This window comes from Charadrius vociferus, unplaced genomic scaffold (assembly GCF_000708025.1).
Source record: "Charadrius vociferus isolate BGI_N301 unplaced genomic scaffold, ASM70802v2 scaffold23, whole genome shotgun sequence".
Lineage (NCBI taxonomy): Eukaryota > Metazoa > Chordata > Aves > Charadriiformes > Charadriidae > Charadrius > Charadrius vociferus.
This window is the reverse complement of record NW_009647676.1, coordinates 1,591,772-1,606,747: the sequence shown is the minus strand read 5'-3', so window position 1 is coordinate 1,606,747 and position 14,976 is coordinate 1,591,772.

Here is a 14,976-nt window from a genome sequence, read left to right as displayed (position 1 = left end):
TCCTGTCCTGACGTGATCTATTGTTGTACTCTTATTTCCTGCCCCTGTTATCTGACTGCTGCTGGAAATTTTACCCATAGGTGCTGATGCGTTGCCTTTGAACATAATCATGTATTGTTGCCTGTTCTCTCAGTTTGATTTATTTTGGGTGATAAATGGACATCTTGAGGCAGTCATCAGACTTTAATTTGACTGAACAGATCGTATCTGAAAATCACAATTTTCCTAGAGCGCTGTTGAAGAGCAGCCAGTAATTTCACAGTTAGCTATACATTGTTGGCTGTTTATTGGTTCTCTGCAATATGCACTACAATGCTTTTTCTAGTACTTGTGGCACTACTCACGTATATTACTATCAATGCTTCATAAGCTACCAGCAACAGGAAAAAAATATATTTACCCACAGAGCACGTGATACTGGGAAAAACATAGAAATGTGACACTATTACCTGTACACATCAAACAATATACTAAGTTGCTTTACATCATATTAAAATTAAAAAGTCCTTTATAGGTGCTTTTTTTACCTTTTTTTTCCTCAAATCCTCTGGAGAGCCTCAGATTTGAGAAGCTTTATACTTTCCTTTGCAAGGCTTTTTAACATAGCTGCATATAGATCTTGTTCTGCTGTCACATTGATGTAAGAGCCTTGGTGTCAAGGGATTCACTTCTGATTTATAAGACTAGAAAGATTGTATGTCTTTCCTCTCCTCGTTGCTGTCTTTACTTTTCTTTGCCTTTCTTTCAGCTCATACAGCCTATACCGATTGGGCTGGAGCCCTTCCTCTTGTGTTTCATAGATTCATTGAGTTTCAGGACTAGCAAATAAACTCCATCCAAGCTCCTGTACAACAGAGGCCACAGGATATTGGCATCCACTGAGCCAAATAACTTACATCTGACTGAAAAAATATCTTTCAGGAAGCACTTAGTCTCGCTTTGAAGGCAGCGAAACAGGGAGAGTCTGCCCCTGCCCTTGCCAACCTGCCTACATTTTCCCATATTCTCAGTTTTCCATCTTACAGACAATGCAATCCAAAATGATATCTTTACTTACTTTTGACTACTGTTAATTGTTAAGCACATGTAGATTTCTAGTAAAGGTGATATACAAGAAGGGAGCTGGATCCCAAAACCCGTTCTTATTGTAACAATCCCATCGACTACAGTAGCAGCTGATTGTAACAGAATTGACTTTCAGAAAGCAAAGTTTTCTGGCTGAGTTCTGATATGACAGAATAAGCACGGTCAGCTTTCATGAAAAAGTTTCAAAAGGCTCAAATCTCTTTGCTCTTTTCAAAGAAACACCACGAGAGTGCTCTTCCCTCCGCTGTATGTAAGCCCAGTACCACCGCAGGCTTTACTCTCTAGGGAACATGGGGCTGCACCATCCACGCCTCTGCTGGGACATGTAGGACTCCAAGGCGACGGGAAGGAGCACAGGTTGTACATTTTTTCTCTAACTCTAACGCTCGGCACAGCAAGGCATCTTTTGTGCCATTCGATTAATCTCAGAAAGGGTATGTGTGAACTGGGACAACGCTTCTGTGTGGCAGTCCCTCTGTACTGCTCAAACTCTGAGTTAGCCTATATGTGGGAATTATAAAACTTGTACCGACCTTATGAAGATTTTGAGTCCTAAAAAGTAGATCCTTTGAAATCTGATCCTGTGTACCTACCTGGTACAGTTTCTAGTACTGTGAGTTAGAAAACAAGACTTTGTTGCAGACCTCGAAAGTCAAAATCCCTTGCTAGGGCCACTCTAGTAGCTGATGCTTCATGTAGTCTTTTTGTTCGACTACTTATGTACCATTTTTCCGGTAAACATATTTATTTTTGTTACAAATGCAGGGGAAAATTCTAGCATTTTCTAGTTTAAGGGAAAACACATTCTTACAGCAAACTTTTTTGAGTTATTCTGTGTGTGCCTCATTCTGAAGAAAGTCTTGGAACACAGTGTCACCTGTTGAAGTCCATGAACTTCTAGATCCACTAAATTAATTCAAAACTCTATAATGAATGCAAAAACAATTGTATGACCTGCTGCCACAAGCAGGTTGATCTTTAGAGAAAAACATTTATGGCCATGCCCTGCTTTGAAACAATCATGGGATGCTGTTGAGAAGTAATTTTCACTACTCATGCTTACAATTCAGGAAAGCAAGGTAAAAAGCATGGCAATGATAACAACTAGGCACTGTATCTGTCCAGAATCTCTTTGGGTAAGTAACTTTCAAAGATATATGTGGAACAAAATACCTGTTGAAAGCATGTTAAAGCATTTTGTGGAGGTCTTGTAGTAGCATACAACTTTTGTGTAGTTTGGCCTGCAGTTTCTATTTGCTCAGACACTGCAATCCCTTCTGCAGTTGCTTTATATTGCATGGGGTGGCTGAAAAGCATATGATGTAATTACGTGAAACTGTTTGGAAGGTGGACTGACTATAATCTAACTGGATATGCCAAAATATCCCTCTGCTAACATATTATATCATGTTCATATAAAGCTATCTCATATATGGTAGGCCAAATCATACATTTTAAATTACTTCTAGCTTCTTGTGGAAAATGCTTTTATTTTGTTTGGAGCAAAACCTCAAACACTAGTTCTGTTGTATAAAGGACTGCTGCTGTCAGCCACTGGTGTTAATTCAGTCAAAGAAAGACTGAACTGGTGAGAAAGTTCCAGAATATCGCTCCGTCTTCCAAAAATGTGTTCAAAACAACATCATGTTCTTTTCAGCTGTAACCTCTCCTGCCTCTCTTCCCAGCATCAAGAGAGGGAGATGTAGAGGATTTCTGGAAGAACCAGGGCAAACATGCAGCAGAGCGCCTGATAGCACAGCTTGCCAAGTTACATACTGCGCTGGTAAAAGTGCAGTGGTATTCTGAGAAATAGGAAACAACACTAACTTTGCCCTGAAAATCTCTGTTCTTTGGATTCAAACAAGGTTTTACTATCTGCCCAGCCTTCTGTGAATAATCTATACTTAGTAGCCTTTAAGGAAAGCTTGGCTTGAGTTAAGCACAGTCTCCAGTGAATGTCAAACTAATGAGTGCACCTTCTGCAAGCTATCGTAAATTCTTGTGTAATTCACTTGCAGTGAATTCCCCTACCCCATAGACTGAGCACGAGCCGGGCAGCTGGGCTCAGACCTGCCTCAAGCCTGTCTTTGCAAGGTGGGCAGGAGGAAAGGTCTTCCCATGCTCTGAGACACACTCGGGACTAAATGCCTGTCTCAGCAGGAGTGTCAGCCCTGAGTACAAGGTCAGCTCAGTGCCTAATTGAATACTCATCCATAGCAACAAAGCCTTCCAGTTCAAACTGAGCCATACACGAGGCAGTGCTTATGCTGTCAGGCTGGTGGATAGTTTTCAACTCCTGTGCTGCTGATGCTCATGGAGTGGGAAAGCTCGTCTGGTCCCTCTGCTAATACTGACACTTTCTGGACTCCAGACCAGCTCTGTCCATCTCCCTCTTTGCTCTCTCTGCATTCCTGTGAATTAAAACCTGTGGGTATTGTTCAAGTGTGCTAATTTAAGTTAACCAGGGCAGTGAAGTCAAGCCTTAAAAGAAGATAATCCTGTTTCTCCTGAACTACATTTAGGAGGAGCACAGCAACAGGAATAAACTGGTTCATCCTACTTTATATTTCCAGCCAAGGTATTCAGCTGCTTGCTATGTAATAGCTCAAAAGTAAATTTCCTTCATTGAAATGTAATGCTGGTGTTGTCTTCAAAGATCTGTGTCAGCAGCTCCTTGTTTCAAGCCTTCATATTAAAAAACATTATGAATGCTATTTTATGCCTGTATGTTCAAGCCAAGCATTTTATGGTGTTTAAAAATTAATACGAATTGAAAAGCCTTTGATAGTGCAAACCTCAGCATTCTGGATTTCCTTTTTCGCTCGTTTATATGTGCTGCCAAAATATTTGTTAACCAGCTGCAACCTTTACCCTAGTTTCACTGGGTACTAAAATAGTCTGTTGTACTGTAGACGTGTTTCTCTGCTTTTAATTTGCTGTTCACGTATACTATAGCGTGTAGTAACCAACAGCCTTTTGTGGGGCAAAGGTAACCCATGGAATACAGCAAAAACAGCACGAGGAAAATGTTGAAAGTTTAATCCTACGTACAGGCAACATCCTCTGACATTTAGGCAAACCTGAGTTCAGATTTCGGAACTGAACACTCATGATCATGAGTCACATCTAAAGCACTTTCTGTCCAATCTCATTTTCATTCCCTATAAACTCTCCATACTCTGATTTAATGTATAAGCAAGAAATTTTCATGTGTCTTAAGCTAAAATGCTTCAGGACCTCGATGCAGGTATGAGAAAATGAATGATTCTGATTTTGCCTTCCATAATGTAGCTTGGAACAGTTTGAATCCTCCTGAAAACAGGCAAAACAAGCTATAATAGTTCTCTTAGTGTGCTTTAATAATAATAAACAGGCCAAATGCTAATTCAACTAAAATCCCACTGATCAGGCAAACTGAAAAAAAGACTTCAGGGCATAGTCCTGTAACTGTAATTTGCAATATGCAGCAGCTTTTGTCTAAGGCTTTTATAAATATTAAAACCCAGAATGTAATAAGTCATTGTAGGCTTAACTAAAAGGAGTATTTACCCTCAAACAGTCAGTCAAGGTCACAGCCACAATTTCAGAATTCAGGACTATTCCCTTATTCAACTGCCATGTCCCAAAAGACCGGTAAGAAAAGGAGCCATTGCAGACTGGACAAGATTGCCCAAAGGCAACAACAACAGTCTGCATCAAGCCGCAGAATAAATGATCTGCACCATCCTGATTAGCCTGCAGATTGGGACGGCATTGAGCATCTATGTATTGCAAATTCCTAATTACACTATGCCTCATGCAAGTCTCTTTGTCTTGGTGGCTGAAAGCCATATTTTAGATTTTTTTTCTCTATTTAAGGCTTTTTAATCTATTTTTCACAGAAAAACAAGATGGGATATGTCTCAAAAACAGGATGTGTATGTTCTGGGATTCCTAGCAACACAAAGAATCCCAAACCTCAGTGGATTTTAACGGCTTAACCAAGTCTGTTGATATTGGATTTAAACCTAAGAAAGAACATATCTCTGCTGCTAGAAGCACTGTGAGACTCCTGCCCTTAACTTATTTTCTATTGTATGGAAACTGTCCCATTTCCATTATCCCTATGTGCGTGTATAGATCTTTTAAAAATACGATATTGTGGAAACAAATTTTTCTCTTAATGTACTCTCTCTGTATTTATGTATCCTTACACACGCATTCCACCTTAAAAATAAATTCTGAAAAGTCACACATACATATATATAATTTAATTATTCATAAATAAAAATGACATTTTAAAAATTCACCATGAGACTGAAATCAGCAAGTTGCCAGAGGAAAGCAAAACACTCTGCCAAAAGTGAAAAACCCCACCCTTCTTCCTCAGCCGTATGCCCAGATGTCAAAGAAAAGAAAGACGGATTTCAGACAAGCTTTCATCAGGAATGTTTTTCTTAGGTGTAGACACACCAGTCTTCTTCAGTCATAAAATATACATGTTTTGAGGGAAAAAAATATCCACTTTTTGACTGATAGAAGAATATAATTTGCAAAGGTTCTAATGGTTATGTTTAAAGCATTGAGGTGAACTACTTCTGCAGAAAGGAGGTACGTTCTGATATCTGTTATATGTCTATCAATACAGAGTTATTTTCAGACTTGTTCAAGAACAGTGCAGAATCTATAGTCCAAACACACTATGCAATTATCACCCCCAATTTCATTAAGAAGCTTTAGAATCCTACTGCAAACCATTAGTCTTATTTTCATTGTCACATCATGTATTCACAATATCAATGTATGCATAGAAATAAAGGAAATACTGTAAGGATTCTGAAAGAATTAGGTGTATACGTGTGCATCTCAGTTCTGTCTAGCTTATTACATGGGGTTTATTTTGTTCAGTTACTGGGGATAGGGATTCTTTGGCAGAATAATGTGCTCATTATTTTAACAAGGGCATAAGCATAAAAGCTAGAAAATTCATTGTTGGGACCAAAACTCCTGACTCAACCACTCAGCAGTGTTTCTTGTTCTTAAAATTATCTTGTATCAGTCCATAGTTTTATGAATCATATATGCTACAAAGGATGAACTAAGATTAGAGAAGGTATTAAACCTAAATTTGTGTACTTTTGTAATTTTCTAGTTTACTGTTAATATTAAGGAAGGGTGAACTCTGTCTAATTTCAATACCATGTGAAAGCTATTGAATTCTTACCCTACATTGAGGAAACCCGGGTCTGTTGGAAATGCAATGAAAAAAGCAGGAAAGAGAAAATGTCAGCTGAAAGACAGATATGTTTGAACTAAATTCTACTTTTACCTAAACGGGCACCTCTACATGCAGAAAATCAGTGTGCTAGGGCATGTCGTGTTCCAGTTCCTCCATACTATATATTAAGACTGAGATACTTTGTGCCATACTGAATCTCAAGTAAGCTACATCACACAAAAATACTTTTAGGGCTAACATATGGGAGTGACATTTTTAAGAAGTAAGGGGGTATGTGAAATTAGAGCACGTCACCTTCCTTGCACTGAGACCCCTACATATCCTGCTCCTGGTGTCCCTGTCCCCCCTGAGGCCACTCATTGACTCACCAACCAGTGGGACTTCATATACAAGATCCAGAGCTGTAAAAAGCTCTTACTGTCCTCAGGAGCCAAGACCAGAAGCCTTACCTCTGTGCAAGACTCTGCAACTACCAGGCCCCTCTAGGCAACAGATTGTCTCCATGTGCAGCCTTGTGCTATGTCTCTTCCATGTCTCATTGTAGCTGGGCTCTTGCCACATCACCCAAGGCACATGGTGGCTTGACTCCCATTGTGTTACCCAACACACAGAGCTTCATAAGTGGGTCAGGAAAACAGGGAGAGGTCTTTTAATCAGTCAGCCTGCCACTCCTCCATACCTAATGTTCAGTGCATGCCTCCTACATGGGCATTTCTTATGGAGCAGCTCATGCCCTGCCGTGTCCGTGTCCCAGCTTGACTCACAGGAACCTCCCTAGGCAGGCAGTTCTAGAGGGGTGTGAGTTTACTCTGACTGCTTTCTGAGCTGGCCCACAAACTAGCAGGCTTAATAACCGTGTCCTGTTAACATGATCCATCACACATAGCTCATGAATTCCTGGCTGTGGCAGAGTGAGCACAGAGTACACGTGTGCGCATGTCATCTAGACATAGCTAAAAGCACCCAGAGGGAAAGGTGGTGGGGAGTCACTAGCAAGATTAAATTAAGGTTTTAGCTTTCTGTTCAGTAACTTTTACAGATAGCTAACTCATTACATGAGTTTAATTACTGAGTAGGCCCACCAACTCTGCTAAAATTGGGAAGAGTATGGCCCATATCACAGTCTCCATATGTAGAGCACTCTCCTGAGAGTGTTCTGCTCTTTTCGTAATACGTGCTTGCTGCAAAGAGAAAGGGAATAAACTTTTTTTTTTTTTTCCTCTATCAAGCAACAACAGGAAAAGCAGCAGGGGCTTACACTGCGGCAAGAGATAAACTCTAACGGCAAGATTGTTGAGTAATGGAGTAGACTGCCTAGGGAGCTATAGCGTCTCCCTCACTGGGATTTTTTTTTAGCAGGACATAACACAGCCGTCTGTCAGGGATGATTTATATATAGCTTATCCTGCCTTGGAGCAGGGGATAGACTAACTGACCTTCTCGGATCCCTTCCAGACCTGCTTTCTATGATTCCCCATTCTAAGACTCTTCTGTAGATGTGAAGTATGCTTTTACATACTATATTTCCTTTGAATTTTAGGGTCACAACCTTTAACTCTTATGATTTATCTTTTTCCTGAAACCAATTCTGTTTCATTATGTGTAATGACAATTTAATGCACATTTCTTCATTCTATATATACAGTATACTGTAACTCTGCAGTACTAGAACATAGTGACCCTTCGCTTTCCACCTGAGAGAGAAGAGGATTGTTCACGTGTTGTTAGTTGAAGTTGGAAATGAAAGCCAAGCTGAAACATGAGAAAAAGCTGTGGCACAGCCAAATGGGAAAAAAGCAATCCATGAGATGCTTTCCGTGATGACCGGACAATGCAATACCACATGATGGAGTGCAGCATCTTTGGCAACGGGGAAAGGTGACCCTGGTTTTCTTGTCCACAACTGAACCCAGTAATTCAGCAGGTCATCTTAAACCATTTGTCCCATCTGCATAGTAAGATAGGCAAAAGCAGACTATTTCAAGTTAGTAATTTCTAATGTTTTCAAAGATATCTTGAAAGCAAAAATAAATTCTGTATTAATACATAGTGCTGTAGGCAACACCTCCAGTTCATTACCTATCTCTGAGTTTTACCATCTTCAAAAATGGTCAGGTTTTTTTAATGGTAATTAGCTGTTTCTGTTGACTGTTTAATAATCCTGTCTCAGGTTTCCTCTGTTGTTCACAGCTTAGCTTGTGTTAGACATTTAATACACTCTCATTTATGTTGTGCACTTCACGCTCAGAACATCTCATGCAAACGAAACCAGTAAGAACCAGATTTTGCATGCTATTCAGGTGCTGTTTCGTAAACAGGATCTCCTGGCAGATCCTTGTGTGCCATTGAAATAGTTCTAATGTGTTGACAAATTAATTGACTACACTATAATAGTGTTTTCTGCTCAAAATCTCTTGTCACTGCCATGCACATAAATTATCTTTGTATACTTTCTATTAAGAGACATAACCAAGTAAGCTGTCCTTCACCATAAACCAGTCCCAACTGTTTTCTTTTAAAGCATGCAGATGATATGTGAGCTATTTATAGAACAGCAATGCTAGGAATATTACGTTAAGACTAACTGTGACCCATGAACGCTAACTATTAATGAAAAAGCTAGTGTTGATCTCCGTAATATTTATGTTAAATTTAAAACAGGTCTATATGCATGTGCATATATATATGTTTAGAATTTAGGAAAGTCTTGTATCATCATTTTCTTCTTGAAAATACAGGAAAGGGGACAGAGTTGCACTGATTGGTGTGTAATGACTCAACACTAGCTGATTTATTAACGTCAGCCCGTACCGAAATACTATTGCTTTACTTTTTTCCCCATGATCTCACCTGATTGGAATGAGACCTTTTCATTATGGACCAGACATTTTCTGGTCCTTGAAATACAGGGGAGCTGCTGAGGTTGGGAACAATCACCCCTACCACCTTTCTCCCACTGTGGAGCAAAGAATATTAGAGCCAGGGAATGTTTGTCAGTGCTTGTTCCTGCTCCTTCTCCTGCCTGTTTGTATCAGGTCCTTAGTTCCTGTTCTCAAAGACTCATAACACTTGAAATCAAGTGAGAGAAAAGACAGAGCCTATTTCATATGCATGACCCATTAAAGGGGTCATGTCATTTAAGGTCAGCTGGCACCTGCGAATAGAGCTATAGTGAGATCACAGACTGCATTTATACTTATAAATAAAATAGAACAGGGTCTGTTTTCTGGGAAGGGGCATGGTATATTTTATAAGCATATGGATATAATATCTCCTTTCCAGAGCAAGTTGTCTGTGGATAGAAACCCTGGTCTGTGCCAGCTCTGAAACCACACCCAGGAACTGTGTGGGAGAGACTAGTTACCCTGGACTGAAACCATGCCAGGAAGCATGCTAACAATTAAATTAAGTTTTTTATTTAGTTCAACAGTACGCTATAATTCTGTGACAATTCCTGAGCTAGTTTCCTTGCCCTGTGTCATTAACTTGAGTAGCTGTAGACTCAGTTTCTGCATAAGACACAAATGCTAGAGGGGACACAAAATTTTGTATTGACAGCATGTAAAGAAGGGACTATATCCCTCAACTGTAGGAACAGCAGCAACCCTGCTGCTCTCATTTTCCCTCATGGGAAGTGCTCTCTCTGGATCCATATCAACACTGTGGTAGGATGTACATCTAAGAGACAGAAACAAGCCTAACAGGACTTACAGGCATACAGGAATTTCAAATCAACAGCATAAAAAATCCCCACAAACTTTTTTCAATCTGCAAGATCCGCTATGAGCTATATCTCTCCATTTCCTTGTCCTTGTCCTTGTCCAAACACAAAGGAAGACATAGGCATGCTTCAAGGACCTAAAAATTTACAACCAGGCAATTTACTTAAAAGTTGCTGTGAAAGAGCGTCTGATCTTCAGGCAGGTACCACAGCTCATTTTCTCGACTGGACCTTGTCCAGAGTGTATGGTACCTGAATTTCAACAGATGCTTTCTGCTTTCTTTTATATTTTAACAAAATGAAATAGTGCTGAAATAATAAAACAATTAAGAAAGATTTGTAATTCATTTACTAGTTTAAAGTAGGAAATCAACATATTTCATTAAGAGATGAATGAATAGCTTCATATTATCTACTTTGTGTATCTACTTAACAGGGAAAGGTTTTGATCCCCTAATGCATCCACGTATGGAATCTGAGGCTGTGGGTCTTATAAAAGGCAAGTTGCTGTCTTCTGAAGTAGCAACCCACACATATTTCAAAATTTAATGCGATATAAAGGCTTTCCTACATGGCAGAGCTCTTCCCTTTCTTGTCCCCACTGTGTCCCAACCAGAATTTTACCAAACACTGCCAGTATCCCTTTCAAGCAGAGGCAGCATAGGAGCGCACCTCCATGGTGGCAAGGCCACCACCAGCAGTCACTTTCCAGTAAACTTTGACAGCCCCAGGGGTGTTCTTCACTGCCATCATCACTCATCATAAGGTCACTCTGCAATACTGCAGAGTTTGCTCTCTGTATTTGTACTGCTTAGTATAATTAAAATAATAATAATAATAACAACAATAATAATCTGTGCAATCTGCATTGTACTGTGGGTTCTGATCTTATGCTCTTTTTCATAAGAAATTGCAGCTGAAATTTGCCAAGAGTTTGCATTTGCTATTATTTGCATACTACCAGTAATATTAAGATTTTCTACACTTCAACATTTAAGAAAAAAACCTGTTTTCCCCTCTCATTTAATCACTTTGGCTCTCCAAAGTGTTTTTCCCTTTCAATTTCTATCAGACTTTGTGACAAAACCAAAATAATTGGGGTAAAAAAATAATTTAAGCAATGGAATAATTTTTGTAATTTCAACATGAGACTTGTACTGTAGTTATCAGTTTTGAAATTAGGGTTATTAGCCTCCAAAGCATACACTCAGCACAACATGTGGCAATGCGGTTGCGCTCTTCTTATTAGTGTTAATGAAATGCTCATCACCAGCTCCCTTATCTTCAAGCTGCATACCTTATGCTTTTGTGTGCTTTTGTGTTTTTATTTCATTTCCCTGTAGTCACAATACATGTTATAAGCACCAGTAGAGCTTTGGAAATCGGCTGGTTTACCTGCTCAGTTCTGAAAGGGCAGAGATTCCTCGCTGGGGTTGTGTGGAGAAAATCCAGTCAGGAACAGAAAAAAATCCCAGGCCCCAGGGTATATGGGGCAGTTATTTGTCCTTTATGCTCTTTCCAAAAAAAACACCAAACAACAATCTAAATCACCTTGGAAAGATTGAGTGACAAAGACCTGCGGTTCTTTTTATGATGAACCAGCCTCAACATAAAAAAATGTTATGATAAGAGTGAGCCTTGGGAGCAGAAAAGCACCATGATACAGATATTAAGCTTGATGGCAGATGTAAGCTACAGTGAACTCTATCCTAGAGTGATTCTGTTTGCGTGTATCACTTATATGCTGTATTAGTTTGCAATCGTTCTGGTATTTTAAAGATAGTTTGAGTTTTGATTATATTTAGGGTTTGAGTTTCTTTTTTTATTAAAACTGAAAATGCAATAACAAGAAAAGACAGAAGCTAGTACCAACCCCTGCATGCTGAAATAGTACAGCTTTTCATAGTGCTGACTTGTGCAATATGAGACTGAAATTAAGAAATAACAAACAGAACCGTTTAAATGTTTATTTTTATAGCACAGCTGTCTATTGCAAAATGTTGTTTGGTCAAAAAACAAAATGTTCATTTTGAGTAAGTTTCTGGTGGGAAATTATTAGACTTATTCAAACTCAAAACACAGTATTTAGTATCGATTTCTCTCTACAGTTCCATCTGAAATCTTAAATTCCATGCCATAGATGGTAATTCAGAGTTAGGGTCGTTAACAGCAGGCATTACCCGAATTGAGCGTTTGGACATAACTAGGGAGAAGAAAGCACTTTAGCGTGATCATGTTGATGTTTCCAAATCAAAATTCTCTGGAAAATTTATCTCCTGAGAGAGACATAAAGTTTTATTGTTTAGGATGAAAACATTACAGAATGTCAGAATTTTCCACAGAGTAAAATTTGTATTTCCAGACAGGTTGGCAGCCACTCACTGTCCTCTGGAGCACAAGTGTCCTGGAGCCCTCACCCTCCAGCAAGAAGTCTCAAGAGAGACAAGCAGCATTTTCATTAGCTACAACGCTATTTTAATTAGAGATTTTAATAGGAGAAGAGACTGTACACCACCACAACAGTGCAGCTGGCTTGAAAATACATATACAGAGTTAAAACTTTTTAATTTTTGAAAAGAAAGATTAAAGATAGTAGAAAAAAGCAGAAACCGTTTCTTCCACTTATCACATAGAATAGTTAAACTGCTTATACTACACACACTTCTATAAACAAGGTAAAATCCTCTCCTGGGTATTTATGGCCAAGCTCTCATTGAACTCATCTGACATTTGCCAAAGTGTGAAATCTTTTCCCTTATTTCAATTCAATATCTGTATTGATTCTGTGTTATAGGCAATTCATACTTTTTACAATGTTATTCAACTTGCAAACAAATTGAAATTTGTTCCAAATCAGGAAATATCATCCAAGTTTGGAAAGAAACAAACAGAAGATTGATTTAAAAGCACAGATCAACCTATTGACTACCGCTTCCACCTCTGAATCCTAAGGATAACCTTCCATTTTCTCAGCTTTTGGTTCTCTTTCTGATTTTCAAGTGAAGGAAATGAAACATTGTCTGGTCTCTATTTAAATAATATCTGGACCTCCAAGCTAGGAAATGGATTTTCATGCTTTTCTGGTTACCTAAGATGTGCTGATAACCTTAGACTCTAGTTCCGTTTACATGACGACATGGTGTATTTAGGAAAAGTTTGCAGTTGTCTCCTGATGAGAGTATCTTAGATAAAACGGCATTTCCAGTTCTTAGCAACCTGAAACATGAAATAATAATAAATGTAAGGAGTTCACACACACACACATTTCTCAACAACCACAGAAGTACTGTTACAGGTTGTGAGGGGTCCCTGAAGGATCTATGTGCTATTATACTTAAGAATGTCAAGGTTCAGGGTCTCTAGTTTGTCTAGTGCTACTGTAGTTTCTCTGAGTGCGCAGCCTTAGACAAGAGGACCTGTGCCACCCATCACCACTCCAGCTGGTCTTTTTCAGCTCCCTCGTTGTGGTTTGTACCTCAGGGCACACTGCACAAAGCAGGACCCTTCAGTAAGCCTGATGGGCTTTAAAATATTCTAGCTTTCCTTTGAAAAAAAGTGGCATTTTGAAACAAAGTATGATTTAATGTCAGGAGAAAGAAGGAAGCGCTGCAAAAGTGAAGGATTTTGCAATACAGCAAGGAAGTATACATGCACGTTTCTTTTAATCAAGGCTTAGAAAGTCATCCCTTATCTCATTCAATACCAGCTCCAGGGATGAAAATGGGGTTATTGGTCTGTACATAGGCTACCTTGTTCTTACCTTCCTTCTGTTTACAAGCTGCTGTGCCTGCTTACCCCAATTCTGTGTCTTTTCCTGTACCTCTAGAAAAGTCTGTGGCTTATCAAATTGTCCCCAAAACAGTGTGTTTTCTTAAGTATTCTTGGAGGCAAATGCAGTGTCTTTTGTTCTTGATTAGAGATGCACAGATATAAGTTACAGGCATAAATTTTCCACCCTGTACTCGGCACTGGTGATGCCACACTTTGAATACTTTGTTTAGTTTTGGGCTTCTCACTACAAGAAGGACATTGAGGTGCTGGAGCATGTCCAGAGAAGGGCAAAGAAGCTGATGAGGAGTCTAGAGCACAAGTTTTATGATGAGCAGCTAGGGTTGTTTAGCCTGGAGAAAAGGAGGCTGAGGGGAGACCTTAGCGCTCTCTACAACTACCTGAAAGCAGGTTGTAGCAAGGTGGGCGTCAGTCTCTTCTCCCAAGAAACAAGCAATAGGACAAGAGGAAATGGCCTCAAGTTGCACCAGGGGAGGATTAGATTGGATATTAGGAAAAATTTCTTCACCATAAGTGTTGTCAAGCATGGGAACAGGCTGCGCAGGGAAGCTGTGGAGTTGCCATCCCTGGAGGTATTTAAGACCTGTAGCTGTGGTGCTTAGGGACATGGCTTAGTGGTGGACTTGGCAGTGTTAGGTTAACAGTTGAACTCAATGATCTTAAAGGTCCTTTCCAACCTAAATGATTCTATGATTTTAAATGTTCATACTGCTGCTGTTCTGTTTTGGGGCCAGTTTGTTTAGGTACTTTAGGCTGTGCAGAGATGATGTGTAAGCAGTATACTTAAAAGTACAAAGCAGTGATTTATTGGCCAATGAAGACAGAAGCTGGCCAGGATTTCACAAGCTGCTAGGCTAGGCGTTCATTAGTGTGTTCTCCACCCCAATAAGATACTCAAAGAGACTTTGCTGGTAAGGAGAGGAGCAGTCAGGAGGGGAAGAGGTGGCCTCCACAGCTCCCTGGAAGACAGTTGCTGACTGCTGCTGTGCTGCCGTTGTCCACCATTTCCATCAATAATGACACAATATCTTTCCGTCAATACTGGCACTGACAGCTGGACAAATCCTCATCACCCTCTTCTTCCCTTTAAGATTTTACGTCCTGCTGGGCCAATATTTTTCTTCTTGAATTATTGAGCTCCTCGTGATCCATGTCTCAAAAA